The 14,674-nt window shown below is 35.3% G+C and overlaps 1 long non-coding RNA gene across 1 annotated transcript; it reads left to right on the top strand.

The window, feature by feature from the left end:
* The first annotated feature begins 6,671 nt into the window (after positions 1-6,671).
* Positions 6,672-8,763, top strand: LOC110806151 (uncharacterized). The gene is made up of 3 exons (XR_002538236.2): positions 6,672-7,542; positions 8,020-8,068; positions 8,210-8,763. It is a non-coding gene; the product is annotated as an uncharacterized lncRNA (long non-coding RNA).
* Positions 8,764-14,674: the final 5,911 nt, after the last annotated feature.

Here is a 14,674-nt window from a genome sequence, read left to right as displayed (position 1 = left end):
TCATAGGTTTTATTTTGAAATTTAATATTTATAAAATGCATAATAATAAGTTCCATTGATCAAAGGAACTCTTCCTAAGATCTGGTGGAACAATCAACGAACTCAAGGTTACAGTAACTTGATAAATGGTACATAAACTATTTGACATTAAATTTATGGTGTCAAAGTTTTTCATGTACAAGTTCTTGATTCTTGTTAACCTAAGTTCCATGGAACAAAATATATGTTTCATGTTTCTTTCGTGAAGTAAATTTTCCAGGAACATTATATGTTGTTATTATGTTTGAGTATATATTTATTTAGACTAACTTGCTAATCATAAATTTGCACAAAAGTATTACACTTGAGTTTTATTTTTTTTCCAAATTACTCATATTAAAATAGCTCAAGATGGACAATTTTCATGAATACCATAGGAACATGTTCTAGCTTACTTGAAACATGAAAAATGAGGTGGCTCCAACTAAGGGGGAACACCTCGTTATATCTCGACAACGATTGTTCTATGAGAGAAAATTCACTATATTGTTTGGTTCGACCTACAATGGTTGTAACTTTGGACAACTAAAAAGATCAACTCGATCAATCAATATCATGCAACAAGTTCCACTACTTCTCTAGTAGTAGAGAAATTGCCAATTTCAGTCATCGAGTTCCTATGTGCACTACAACTTTCATTTAATCAATTTATCAATGACATCGGCAAAGGAACTCGGAGAAGGTTGGTTCTTGAAAGGAACAACCAGTAAAAAAGGTATTGATTTTTAGGAGACTCTCACTCCATTAGCTTGCTTATAAGGTAATTATGTATAATTTTATGTTGTTGCACATATGGGACGTAGGTTGTTCCAAACAGAAGATGACTTCTTTTTTTTCTTATAAAGAACAATGTCAAGTCCCTTCTTGAAAACTGATTTTAAAATTAACATATTTTGTTTTCAAGAGAAACTAATTTATTAGTGATATATATACATAAATGTTGAACCTAACGAATTGTTTTATAAGGTTTCATTATCATAAGTGTTTATATGAACATGATGAAAGAACACAACAACCACTCTCTTAATTTCTATAAAAATTAAATAGAGAGTGATATTTGAGATGATCAAATGACAAAAGCATGTCAAGGAACTTCTGAAGAATGATTGACAATATTCGATTACACATGAATGTTTCCATAAGATGTGAGGGCATCAAGATGATGGAACTAGCACTCAAGGAACTCGAACATAAATTCATCAAAATTAGTCCAGCACCTCAAAGTAATCATACACATGGTGAAAAATTATATAAGGTACATTTTTTTTTTGTTATATTGTTTACTTATTAATTTAATTGTACACGTCTTGAAATGCATTATGTGATTATGCTTTCCTTATGATTTCATCTATTCATGGACTGTTTAAAGGATCAATACTTAATGAAGCAATGGCATGAGCATAACATAGTCTTTTCCATGAGTTTTGTTGATTTGGAACTCCTACACATATTTAGATAAGGCAATTATGTATGCTTAAAGTAAATGTGTCACACTTATATTTTGTGCTGTAAAAGGCATACTCACTTGCCCAAAGAGTATTAGATGTCTCATAATAGAACTATATGGATGCTATCAAACAAGAAAATCCTAAGTTGCCAAAGAAACAATGGAAGAAACATTGATGGAACTAGACAAGTAGATTCCCATAAAAATATTTCTTTATCTTGCTTAATATTGTCAGAGGGAACAAACCTATATTTTAACCAACTTCCACTTATCCACACCATATGTATTTGAAGAACAACATCTTTCCACAAGACTGGTTTGTGTGTTCGTGATTGGGTTGAGCATTATACTACATTCGCAAAGAGTGTTCTATTGTGCCGAGCCATTAGCATTATTCTACAACCTTTGGGTTGTGTGTCCGTGCTAAGTACAATCATACTCTACAATCCAGTATTGTATCTCTACGTTGTATTCTTTATTCCTATCATTAACATTTCATAACTTCGAAGATCCTTATTTCCAAAATTATCATTCCACTCATATCCCGACACTTCAAATATACTACTTCCCACGAGCTCTAAGTTAATATTCATCGATTTGTATGGTTTGATGATACATAAAGAGTTATAAATGGATGGATACATTTTGAGGGGGAAGTTTGTGGAAGAAGTGAGAAGCAAGTTTATTATACTTTATCAATTGATATTTCGAGGGAAATCATTAGATGGAGCTACACTTACAAGCTCCAAAATGAAGAGAGGAATGGTAAGGAACTCTGGGGGAATAAGGAAGGAACAAATGTAAATGATTCATATTTGGTGGTGGAACTCAAGTATGTATGAATATATTTTCTCTTTACTGTTGTACTTAAAAACTCTAGGAAAGTGCCACAACGTGTAATGACACCCTTGTTTTTTTTAAAAAAAAAAAAAAATGTATGATGAAAAAAAAAAAAATATGAAAAAAAAAAAAAAAAATAAAAAAAATAAAATAAAATAAACAAGGGTGATCAAATCTTTATTATTTCCTAGATGACATATGATTCTGAAGACGTTTACTCATGGAATCAGTTGAAAGGGGAACATAAGCAAAAATTGAAAGAACTTGATGAAATATGTTCAAGTTCCTTTTATCAGTGTGTTTCTCAAGGAAAGTTGGTGGTTGAAGAGAAGTGAACTTGATTGGTACATATCATGGTTATGTTTAGAAGAAATTTCAAGATTGTGAGGTAAAGTGATAAACTCTAATGATTGTTGAGAACCTCACTTTGAAAACCTACTATAGAGCACACTATCTATTTCAAAGTTCCCTCTATTCAAATTGCTCCATAAATTTCTTTCATACTTCTTTGAGCCCGATATTACAATATCATACTCTCTTAATCCATTTTTGACTTTCAAATTTGATCTATGCTTGACTTTAATTTATTATTTGTCAAGTTCCTTCAGTAATTTTAAAGTTGGATCTTTGGATTGTGAATTGGAAATTCGTGTAGCATATGCATCCTAAGTTTGAAAATTGAGCATCTTGAGACTTTTAGGACTAACAAGTGTTTAACCTTTATGGTGGTAATTGTGGCATATAGCAATATGTATATATGATTTAACTAAAGCAAATATGTGTAAAATTGTCCTTTTCGATAATGACAAAAGGGGGAAGATTATGTATAATGCTTATTGTCTAATATAGTCAAGTCTAAATCCTCTTATGCATGACTTGTTCAATAGTTTCCAGTCTGTATTATTAAGGGGGAATTAATGTACATCTTTAATGTTTAATTTGCGATAAGCATCATTTGTTTGTCATCATCAAAAAGGGGGAATATTGTTGAGTAATATAGTGTTTTGATGATTATGAACAAATGATGATTATCTAACTAATGTGTGTATTGTTTAGATGTGCATGAACAAGTAATGACGGTTAATACAGATCATTTAGTTGGAAGATTATGAAGATATATACAAGAAGAAGTGAAGTTCCTGAAAGGAACTCAAGAAGTGAAGGGAACTTCAGAAGAGAAGTCTAATTATATAAGTTTGATGAAGAAACAAACATGAAGAGTTCAAGTCAATAAATCAAGTATCCAAGCTGCAACAAAGTTCTTCAAAGGAACACAAACAGATCAGTTCCTCAGCAGATCCTACGAGGAACAACGAGTATAAAGTTCCTGAGTAGGAACAAGCATGGAGAAGTTCCAGAGGCGGAACTATCAACATGAGGCTCTTGAGTTGGAGCATCATGAAGCATGAAGAAGAAAATAAGAGTTTATTTTCTATGATTCATGTAAGTATGTAGAAACTTGAATAATTGAGGAACACGGTGCCAAAAGGAACTTGTCGGAACTTATGAGAAATAACGTCAGTTTATCTTCCTAGAATACTCCTAGTTTTAAGGTAATTTTAAGTGTCAATAACGTGGCTTTTAACACTCCTAGTTGTTAGGGATTTACCTTTGACTTTGAGTATTTATCTCCTAGTAAAACTCTATTTATTTATGTTTTTAAAATAAAAGATAATTTTTATAAAATCTTATTTTAATTAGGATTCTGATTTTTATATCATATATTTATTTATTTATTATTTAAAATTCGTTTTTAATAATGTCCTATTCATTCTAGGATTTGTTTTGAATATCTTTTGTAGTTTAATGTGTTTAAAATTTTATTTTTAATAAATAAAAAATAATTAATCTTTTTGTAAAATAAAATCTGATTGTTAGTTATTTTATTTTAATAAAATTTATTTTTCTATTTTATTAAAATCAGATTTAAAAGGTTTTGTTTTAGAAAATTAAAATCATTGTTTTACGTTGTTTTGGAAAAACTACATTAGTGGAGAAATAATAGGAGATCATGGAAAACCTGATTATGCTTAGCCCTAACTCCATGATTTTCTCTACTGACTAAAGTCATGGGATCATGCCTAAATTGAAGGGCTTAGTGGTTGTTAGTGGAGAAGATTATGGAGAAAGTGGTTGAGGTTTCTTCCTCTATAAAAGGAGAGCTTTCTCATTCATTCAAGAGCGTCTGACTTCTCGGTCATTCCACAGAGTCTGGTTTACGTGGAAGGTAATTAAAGAAGATATATTTGTTCCACGTTTTTTAGTCAGTTCCTGCAGTTCCGAGTTCCTGTCAGTTCCGAGTTCCTTTACAGTTATTCACTCTCTACATATTAGAGTTTAATCAATTATCAAATGTCAATATTTTAAGAGTTGTTCAAGGGTTGAGTGAGCTCTTGTAATGGGTAATTTGTCAAGGGTTTGAGTGAATTCTTGTATAAGTTTTGGGCAGGAACTTGAGTGAGTTCCTGATGTGTATGGGGTAGGAACTTGAGTGAGTTCCTGTTGTATTTGGGGAGGCTTTGAGTGAAGTCTATGAGAGAGAAGCTGATAGGCTTTGAGTGAAGCAAAAGAGTCAAGAGAGACTTCTAGGGAAGTCAGTGAGAGCGTAGTTGTTTGAGGAACAACTATTGGGAACTTGAGTTCGTAGAGGAACTCAAGTAATGCCCGAGTTCCTTATAGGTTTGTAACTGAGTTGTTGCCCTATAGTGAAAAGAGTTTAAGTTGAAATCCCTAGTGGGTCGAGGTTTTCTTTCTAGTTGGGCGTAGAAAGTTTCCTCGTAAAATCTCTCTTGCATTGTTTCTCTACTTGCTTAAAGTTTCTTTATAATTCCGCAAAATTGGCTAGAAAGTTCTATACTACAATTCACCCCCCCTCTTGTAGTGTTCCATCCGAATAACACTTGTGCATAAATTGCGAGAGACGATTGACAGCATAGGCTACATCAAGTCGAGTTAACGACAAATATTGTAGGCTCCCAACTAGAGCCCTATAGTCAGTTGGTACTGCCAGGGGGGTACCATCAGTAAGGTTTAGTGGTGGGTGTGCTACCATTGGAGTAGAGACCAGCTTGGCCTCAGTCATGTTAGCTCGTGCAAGAATATCTTCAATATATTTCTTTTGACTTAGGAATAAGCCTTTGGTGTGAGGAAGAACTTCAACACAAAGAAAGTAAGAGAGAGACCCAAGGTCTTTTAGTGAGAACCTCGCTGCCAGGTGAGTGATAAAGTCTTGTAGAGCTGTAGTAGAAGGTCCTGTAATTATAATATCGTCAACATAAACAAGAAGGTAAAAATGTTAGAGCCATTTTGACGATACATTAAAAGAGATGGATCAGCTACAGAGTTGCTGAAACCGTAGGACAGAAGAAAGTGTAGAAACTCTTGGTACCAAGCTCTCGAAGCTTGTTTGAGTCCGTAAATTGCCTTGCGAAGTTTGCACACATGAGAGGTGTTATCTTTGTCAAGAAAACCAGGTGGCTGTGATATATAAACATCCTCCTTTAGTGAGCCTTGTAGGAACGCATTATTAATATCAAGTTGTCGAAGAGACCAACCATTTATCACGGCAAGGGAAAGCATGAGACGAACTATTGTAGGATTAATAACAGGGTTGAACGTCTCTGAGTAGTCAATGTCAGGCCTTTGATGAAATCCCTTGGCCACAAGACGAGATTTAGATCTCTCAATAGAACCATCAGGCTTATACTTAATGCGATAAACCCATTTGAAACCTACCAGATTTTGAGTAGTGTTCGGAGAAACAAGCTCCCAAGTTTGATTTCTAGTAAGTGCATTGAATTCCTCCGTCATGGCAGCTCGCCATTGAGGATCCTTTAATGCTTGAGTAATGTTCGATGGCTCAGTAGGAGGAGAAGAAACTATAGCATGATGAGCATATTTAGGATTTGGTTTAACAATGTTATTTTGGAGCCAGGTGACTACCGTCTTAGGAGGTGGGGGAGGCAGGTCAAGCTTATGAGTTGAGTAGGGTCGAAGCTTATGAGTTGAGTAGGGTCGAAGCTTATGAGTTGAGTAGGGTCGAAGCCATGGATAGCATAAGCATCCAAAATTTCTTAACTTATGATAATTAGGGGGAGTATCAAAAATTTTGAGGAAAGGAGATTTATTTTGAAGGGAGACAGTGGGAAGGCGATTAATTAAGTAGGTGGCAGTGGCAAAGGCGTGAGGCCAGAAATTGAGTGGGAGTTTAGCAGAAGCAGGAAAAAAAAAATTCAGATCAGTTGCACTGATACCATATAATATTAGGAATGTTTTTGGATAATTTACTATTAACAACTTTATGCCTTTAAAAAGGCTTACAAGATAGGAGTTAGTAACAACCTAGAAGATAAATATAACTCAATAATAAATGCTATTGATAAATACAAAGAGAATGATAAGTATATACATAAAACAGCCTAACAAACAAAAGATAAGCATTATTAACACATTTTACTAAGTAAGCAATCTTAAGGAATATTATCTTTAACACCACGGTCAAACCAACCTAAATCAGAACTGAAGCAGGTTCCAAGTGCCTTCTTTGGCTATCAAAACTTATTGGAATGCTTTGCCCAGCTGGCCAACATTTTTTCCATTGTATTCAATGTTTATATTACACCCCTTTCCTCTTACAGTCTGTCAACTTCAAGATCTAGGATGGAAATGTTGTTACTTGTTGCGGCCATTTGATCGAGAACCTTACTTTCATTTGTTTCTCTCGGGCTCTCTTTTTACTCGGGAGCTTATTTGTTACTTTTTTACATGTAATATATAGACATTGTAGAGATAACTATGAATGACCCAGATCATGCGTATGTCTAAGAGCATGTTTGGTATGCTTTTCTAAAGGCCCAGAAACAGAGTTAAGCCATACCGTTTGACATTGTTTGGTTTATGGGCTTGGATAATGCTTACCGTTTCTTAGGTGTAACCTACTCCACCTATCTGTTACCACTCATAACCCAACAAAAACAAATACCTCTCCAGTTTTCTAAACATCGTACTAGTTCTTTCATCTCTCTCTCCCTCTATGTCTCTCTCCTCTTCAATCTTTCCCAGTCTCTCAGTCAAATTGGACTTTAATTTGTTCAGTATATTTGTTCTCATTATCTGATTTAAGTTATCCGAGAATCCCAATAACATCTTCTGAAATTTCGGTGTTAAGATTCTTGAATTTGAATCTGGGCAAAAGAAATTGGAAATTTGCAAAACTGGTAGAGTTTCCAATCTGATAACCCCCTGCTTTCAAATTCTTTAATTATTTTGTGTTATGATTTCCAATTTTTTGTCTTACATTATTTTGTGTTAAGATTTGGCTTTGAATGCTTGTGATTATCTTGCTGATAAGACAGGGAGTAGGTTCTTCTAGTTTTGGTGAAAAAGGGAACATGTAGGTGATGTTGGGGAGGAGATTTTATGTTTATTTTGGTTTTTCCAAATATACTGTGTTACAAAATACAAAGTACTGGGATTCCATTCCTTTATAAAACCAAACAACTTTTAATGGTAACACTTATTGTTACCTTTCCTCTCTCATAACTGATTTCACTCCGTTTTCTTTCCTGTGATCGTACCAAACACACCCTAATTGTCTATTATGTGCAGCCTAGCATTCTGTTTGGCATTGTTTGATGGATTTATCCTTCTTTCATCTGATGTCATCTAAGTGACTGACTCTACATTGATTGCAGGTGTACTTTACTTTGTACGAACAACTTAAGGGCCTTCTTGGATCTGATGGTTAGTTGCTGACCATCACATTATTTTTTAAGATGGAATTGCTCTGTTTTTATTTTTTTAATATGGAAGTTAAATGGAGCATTTCCAACTTAAGTTATTTAACTATCTTATTCTTTGTGCAATCTTGTAACGTTTTTCCAGTTGTGGTGCATTAGTAGATGGGAATCAACAACTTTCAGTGGGTGCAAATATGATTGCGGCTTCTAGAGCTGGTGTTTCTACAGTCACTATTACAAATCCTCTTTGGGTTGTAAAGACGAGATTTCAGGTTTTTTAATAGTATTCAAGAAATGTTCCGCCGTGTAAGTGAGCAGTTCACTGCCATGTTCCGTAGAAAGGCCTTCTTGCATTGGTACACTGGCGAAGGAATGGACTAGATGGAGTCCACTAAAGCAGAAAGAAACATGAATGATTTAGTTTCTGAGTACTAGCAATGCCAGGACGCAACTAATGAGGAGGATAAATACGGAGATGACGAGGAGGAATTCCTGGAGGATTAAGAAAAAGAATTGATGGGTTAGACAACTTATCTACTTGTGAAATACATACAATTGTTGCTGGAGTCTTAAAAGTATTGTATTAGTATCTACATTTTCTATAGATTAGAATTTTGTTGTTATACAGATGTAATATGTTATCTTGTGGGATTTGAGGTTACATTATTTGGTTAAATATTGGTGAACTTCATAGTGTCATGCCCGATTGCATGGTTGCTGCTCCTTGTTCATAACATTTGGTCAAGATTCCTCAAATTGTGTGTATTCTCGATCTCTTTTGAAAAGGTATATTGGTATAATTATAATAGTGGAACCAATACTAGTCTGTTGTATTCTTACGGTTAACGATTTATGTGCTATATTGTGAGAAATTTGTGAAAATGGTTTCCCTGTTTGACAAGCTAACCATCAGATTACATAAGTGTAGTCCTACATGTTTGCAGCATTATTCGGGTGACAATTCTTGTAGATCAAACAACTTGCTGACCGTGGTCCATCAACCTGCAACAATCAATTGATTTTAAACCCCAAATTAAAAAAAATCCCCAAATTTTACATACGAAGAACCCTAACTTCATAATTTCACAAATTACCCGCTTCACTACGCGCACCATGCTGATAAATGGGGAAAATTGCCGAAATTTGTCAGCTAAAATAAAATTACTTGGAAAATTCGAAGAGAAATTGATTAAATTGGGGGAATTTGAAAAGAAAAAAATTGCAAGGTTTGTTAATGGAGGAACGTGTTAGTAGGAGGAAGAAGGAAGGAAGAAATGAGGGAAAGTCAAAAGAATCGTTAGAAGTGGGTCCACAAACGGAGTTTTGACGGAAGTTCAAATTAGGTGGTGATTTCTTAACGGAGGTAAGTTTAAGGTGGTTATTTAACAAAAGAAAACTTTATAAGGTGGATATTTCAAAAGAGCCAACTTTATAAGATGGTTTTATCCAAAAAATCCATAAAGGATTCAAAAGTTTGGATCCCACAGTTGTTTCAATTTCATTAAAAATGTGAATTAGATTTAAAAATTGGATTTTTTGGATAAAACCACCTTTTGAAGTTGTCACTTTTGAAATAACCACCTTATAAGTTTTTTTTTTTTTTTTTAAAATAACCACCTTAAACTTTCTCCGTTAAGGAAATCACCACCTAATGTTAACTTCCGTCAGAACTTCCGTTTGTGGGTCCCACATCCAACGACCATTGATGAATCTTATTTGTATAGGGTATTTTAGGCGCTTTTAGGTTGCATTTCTAGGCATTCGTCTCATTTTAGTTGCATTTAGAGTCACATTTGCATAAGTTGTCGTTATTGTACTCTATTACGCCCCGTTTGTGTTTTCTTTAATATTTCAGGTGATTTTATGATCATTTGGATGCTTTCGGAGTGTTCATAGTTGATTTGGATGATGAACGGATGGGATGTTGACTTGAGGATCACTACATGTCTCTAGAAATAATCTTGAGTCAACAATGAAGCTAAACGTTATTTTTCTAAGCATCAAATCGGACAAGCGTTCACTCTTTTGATGATATCTTAAGTTCTACATATCGAAATAAGACGATTTTGATTGGGCTAGAGAGTAGACTTAAAGAGCTTTCCAACTAGAGCTGGCAATGGGTTGGGTTGGGTCGAAATCAGGTCGACCCATTTATAAACGGGTTGAGATTTTCCCAACCCAACCCGACCTGTTTAATTAAACGGGTTGAGATTTTCAACCCAACCCAACCCAACTATAAACGGGTTGACCTGAAGTTGACCCGTTTAATTTTTTTTCCCACTTTTAATTGTAAATTGATTTGAATATAGAATTGCGAGGTGATTTTGTTATGGCATATCTCATTGCAAAAAGTAATTTTTCAATATGTATTTGACATGAATCAAAACGTCAAATAATTATTCAATGTTGAAGGGAAAATGAGAAATAAAATCTTTCAAATCACATTATACATATATATATTACATACTATCTTGCACTTAAACGGGTTAGACGGGTTGTTTTCGGGTTGAAAATTTCAACCTGACCCAACCCATTTAATTAAACGGGTTGGGTTGGGTTGACCCATTTAATTAAACGGGTTGAAAATCTTGACCCAACCCTTTATTATTGGGTTGGGTTCGGGTTGGGTTGGTGGGTTGAGTCAATTTTTGCCAGCTCTATTTCCAACGATAGGTCACACGTCCCTAGGGGCATTGTAGAACGAGAGTTATGACATAAACAAAGGTGACACGAATGTGAGATGCGCCCACATCCCACAACGCTGCGCCCTCATCTCACAACAATGCGCCCACATCCCCCTAGCTGCGAGGTACCTGAGCGCGCTGCGCCCACATCACTCCCTCGCTAGCATTGCCAAGCGCTTGACCTGCTCACAGCGATGTGCTGCGCCCACAGCGCACATTTTCTTCTTCGATGCGCCCACAGCCCAAGTGCTGCGCCCACAGCAACATCGCTGCGCCCACATCTCACTCACGCTTCACTAAGCGGTTGCTGGCCTGCTCACAGCGCAAGGCTGCGCCCACAGTGCGCCCAAGTCGACGAATACCACATTGCGTACGTCTCTCTCGCCGTCGGGTTTTTCATCGCCACGTCATCACGCCATCGACCAATCATTGACGACTTCTACTTTATTTTCTTATTTTCTTATATTTACTTTTTATTTTAGAAAATAGAAAACTATAAATACTTGAAGGGAATTATTTTTCCCTCATGCTTTTTATTTTCCTTTACGTTTTCAATTCCCTTAGAACTCCTCTTTCACGTTCTTTTTCTCTTCTCCTTCATGAACCCTAGATTTTCTTCAAACTCCATTAATGTAACTCTTTGAGGTATTATCGAATTTTCTCTTTATTTTATTTATTGCTTTTAATTATGTTTTCATTCTTAGATTTGGTTTTCATTGTTTGTTTCATGATTGAGTAGTTCGCTTTCTAGGGTTTGGGAATCCATGTTTATATTATGAATCCTTATTATTATTGTTGATGGTTTGATTATTCATTGATATTTCTAGTTGATTAGGTTTATATTGTTAATCTTTGCAATCTGATCAATTGTTTGATTAAATCATGCTAATAGGATTTAGAATCGAAAGATCGAATTTTAGAAGCTTACCTACAACTAGCAATTCTGATTATGTTAGAGACCGTACTGCATATGTTGAATTGAGAGCGTTAAGACCCGACCGCAGGATTAACTCGTGCTCTAGATACTCTGAATACTTGAATTGTTGATGATGTTTTGATTGATTTTGAACTATAAACATGGTGAACCATTGCCCTAGATCTTTTAATTTGTTTTCCTTTTTATTTTAGTTTAAACCTTCAATCCTAAATTTCGTGACATCGTTAGTTTCACCGTACTTTGAAAGCTAGATTTAAATAGCCATCTCTCTGTGGATTCGACCCTACTTACCCTACTACATTGTTAGGAGGATTCGTTAGGATTTTATTTTTGACAGGTGTACGACAACCTATCAAATTTTGGCGCCGTTGCCGGGGAGACGGTTTTATTTTTCTTTTTAGCTTTTATTTTTGGTGAGGCTACATTGTATATATTTTTTTTTCGTTTGTGTATAAAATTTCCCCTTTTTTTTTAAATATAAAATGGCTTCTATTTGTTTTCCTCAATTTGAGAATGAAGTGTTTTGGAGATATTATTATAGGCTTGGAGATTTTCTTGGTCCAAATCATATTTTTGAACAATGGGAACTATGTATGGTGATTTATGAGGGATTGAATGAAGATACAAGATTGGTGTTGGATTCCATGAGTAGTTATATATTTGTGGAGAAGACTCCAGCAGAGTGTTGGGATTTGATTGAGCAATTAGCTAGGGATACATATGAGTGGGAGATGACAATGTTTGTTGAACCTACTCTGCAAAATTTCTCTTTTCCTATTCCTCAAACTCACACCCCTCCCCCGTATTATTGTTCTTATTGTCATTGTCATGACCATGATACTTCTCTTTGTCCCTATAACGAGTCATATGTTAGTACTGTCAACCCTTTCCTTCGATTTGATATGCAAAATTTCCAACTCGAACCATCTTATTGTGACATGAAAATCCTTTATAATGATGATAATGATGATGGTGGATTTGTTGAGAATGTTAGTTCATTAGAGGAAGGTTATCATTTGACTTTTGGTACTAATGAGGAAAAGTTGGACATAACGGAGACTTTGGAGGATGAAGAATCGCTAAAGGTTGTAGAATTGTTGGTTGAGAAACCATTGGTTGCGAAACTTTTGGTTGAAGATTTTAGTGACAAGTTTATTCACGAGGGTGGAATTATGGGTAAAAGCATTAATGTTGAGCCTAGATCTCCTCCCACCTATGTCCCGTTCTCGCGAAGGCTTGATCTTTTTCCTACATCCCCCATGTTAAGTCTTTTGCACTTTATCAATAGGTCTCCATTACATGATACATTTGACCTTGCCGACCTTGATGCTCATTCTAAAACGTTGACATTGCCCGAGGAGCAATTAGAGGGAAGTTGTAAATATTCTCCTTTTTCTTTTTCTTTTTCTTTTTCTTCTTCTTCTTATTCTTTTTCTTTTGATTTTGGTTTTTCTGCTTATTTATCTAATACCCTATTTGAGAAGATGAATGTGATTTTACTCAAGCCATATGTAGTGCTCAATGATATGTTTGCAGGGGCATTTGATAAACTACTCAAGGTGTTGGATTCTTCTGACAATTTGACTAGGGTCGTGCGGGACCTTAAAAATCAGCGCTTACCGGGAGGCAACCTGGTTTACTGTTTTAATTCCTTTTTTATGACTAACCACCTAATGTGTGCTTAAGTGATGAAATATCTCTCTAGGTACAAGCATTGTTAGGTTTCTTGGCTTGTTTCATTACCACATCGTGGCAGTGGCGTCAAAAGCCTTTGGTGCTAAGCTCCTTGTTTGTGAGTTGTCTTTCTCTCCTATTCTCATGTTGTTTTTTGCATCCTCTTTGTTCACATTGAGGACAATGTGTTGTTTAGCTTGGGGGAGGATATTTGTCATCATCAGTTTGCGCATGTTAGTTGCACTTTAGTCTAGTTTTATTGTTTAATAGGTGTTGTGCGCTTTGTACCACTCACTAGGGGTGGGAGTTTACGTACAACGAAAAAAATGTATTGCTTTCTTAATATTAATGTTTCATTCTAGTTGCATTTCATTTTCATTCGTGCGCCTTTGTGTCATGCATTCGACTTTCAAACCGTGTTCGGGCTTTATTTGACTCTCTTGAGCTTCTTTTAAACTTAGTTATGATTCTGAAATTCAGTCGGTCATGTTATACATTGATAACTGCTTGGCATTGTGTGAACCAATTGAATGGTATGCGGTAAGATGTTGGTCTCGTGTCAAGAATAGCTAGCCAATTATCTTGTAGGTCACCTTACTATGTGTTTGTGTGATTGATGTGACTTGTTACCGTATGATTTTGGCTTGAGATTCATTAGTATCTTAGTTGCAACTCACGCATGCCGCGTATGACAGAGGCCATTCTCTTAGGAAGCCTTCAGACGAATTTAGAAACATCAGTTCCTGCCTTTCATACCCATGTTGTAGCCTTGTCCGTTTATTCTTTTAACTCCACAAAATTGAGCCTTATTAGCCCCGTTGGTTACTTGTCCCGAGTCTGGCTTGGGGGAGCTTCGGTGTTCGTAATGGTTTCATTGATGTTGATTGATTGGCACACTAAGCCAATAGTTCGTGGTTCGAGGCTATGTTTGGATTTGTGGTTCAGAAATGGTGTATATTATTGTTGGCACCCAAGCTTGTAACAGTTAGCATTAGATTTATTTATGTACTTTCGATTTCATTCTTTAGTTTCATTTTCATACACGAAAAAAATAGAAAAAAAAAAAGAAAAAAAAAGAGAAAATCAAAGAAAAATCAAAAAAAATGTATGTCTTTCGTTCTTGTATATAATTTGAAGGCAAGGAAAGGGGATTGAAGAAAGATCATTGACATTATATTATGTTCTTCCCCTTGGTTATAACTTGGTTGATTGTTCGAGTTCATGGTTCGATGGAGTTGGATTTTCGGCATTATCACGCCGACACATATAGTTCACCTTTGCTCCCCAAGTTGGACATTACTCTCACTTTTACCCA

Source organism: Spinacia oleracea, chromosome 5 (assembly GCF_020520425.1).
Source record: "Spinacia oleracea cultivar Varoflay chromosome 5, BTI_SOV_V1, whole genome shotgun sequence".
NCBI lineage: Eukaryota > Viridiplantae > Streptophyta > Magnoliopsida > Caryophyllales > Amaranthaceae > Spinacia > Spinacia oleracea.
The sequence above is the reverse complement of the archived record's forward strand: the minus strand, read 5'-3'. Positions and strand labels throughout refer to the sequence as shown.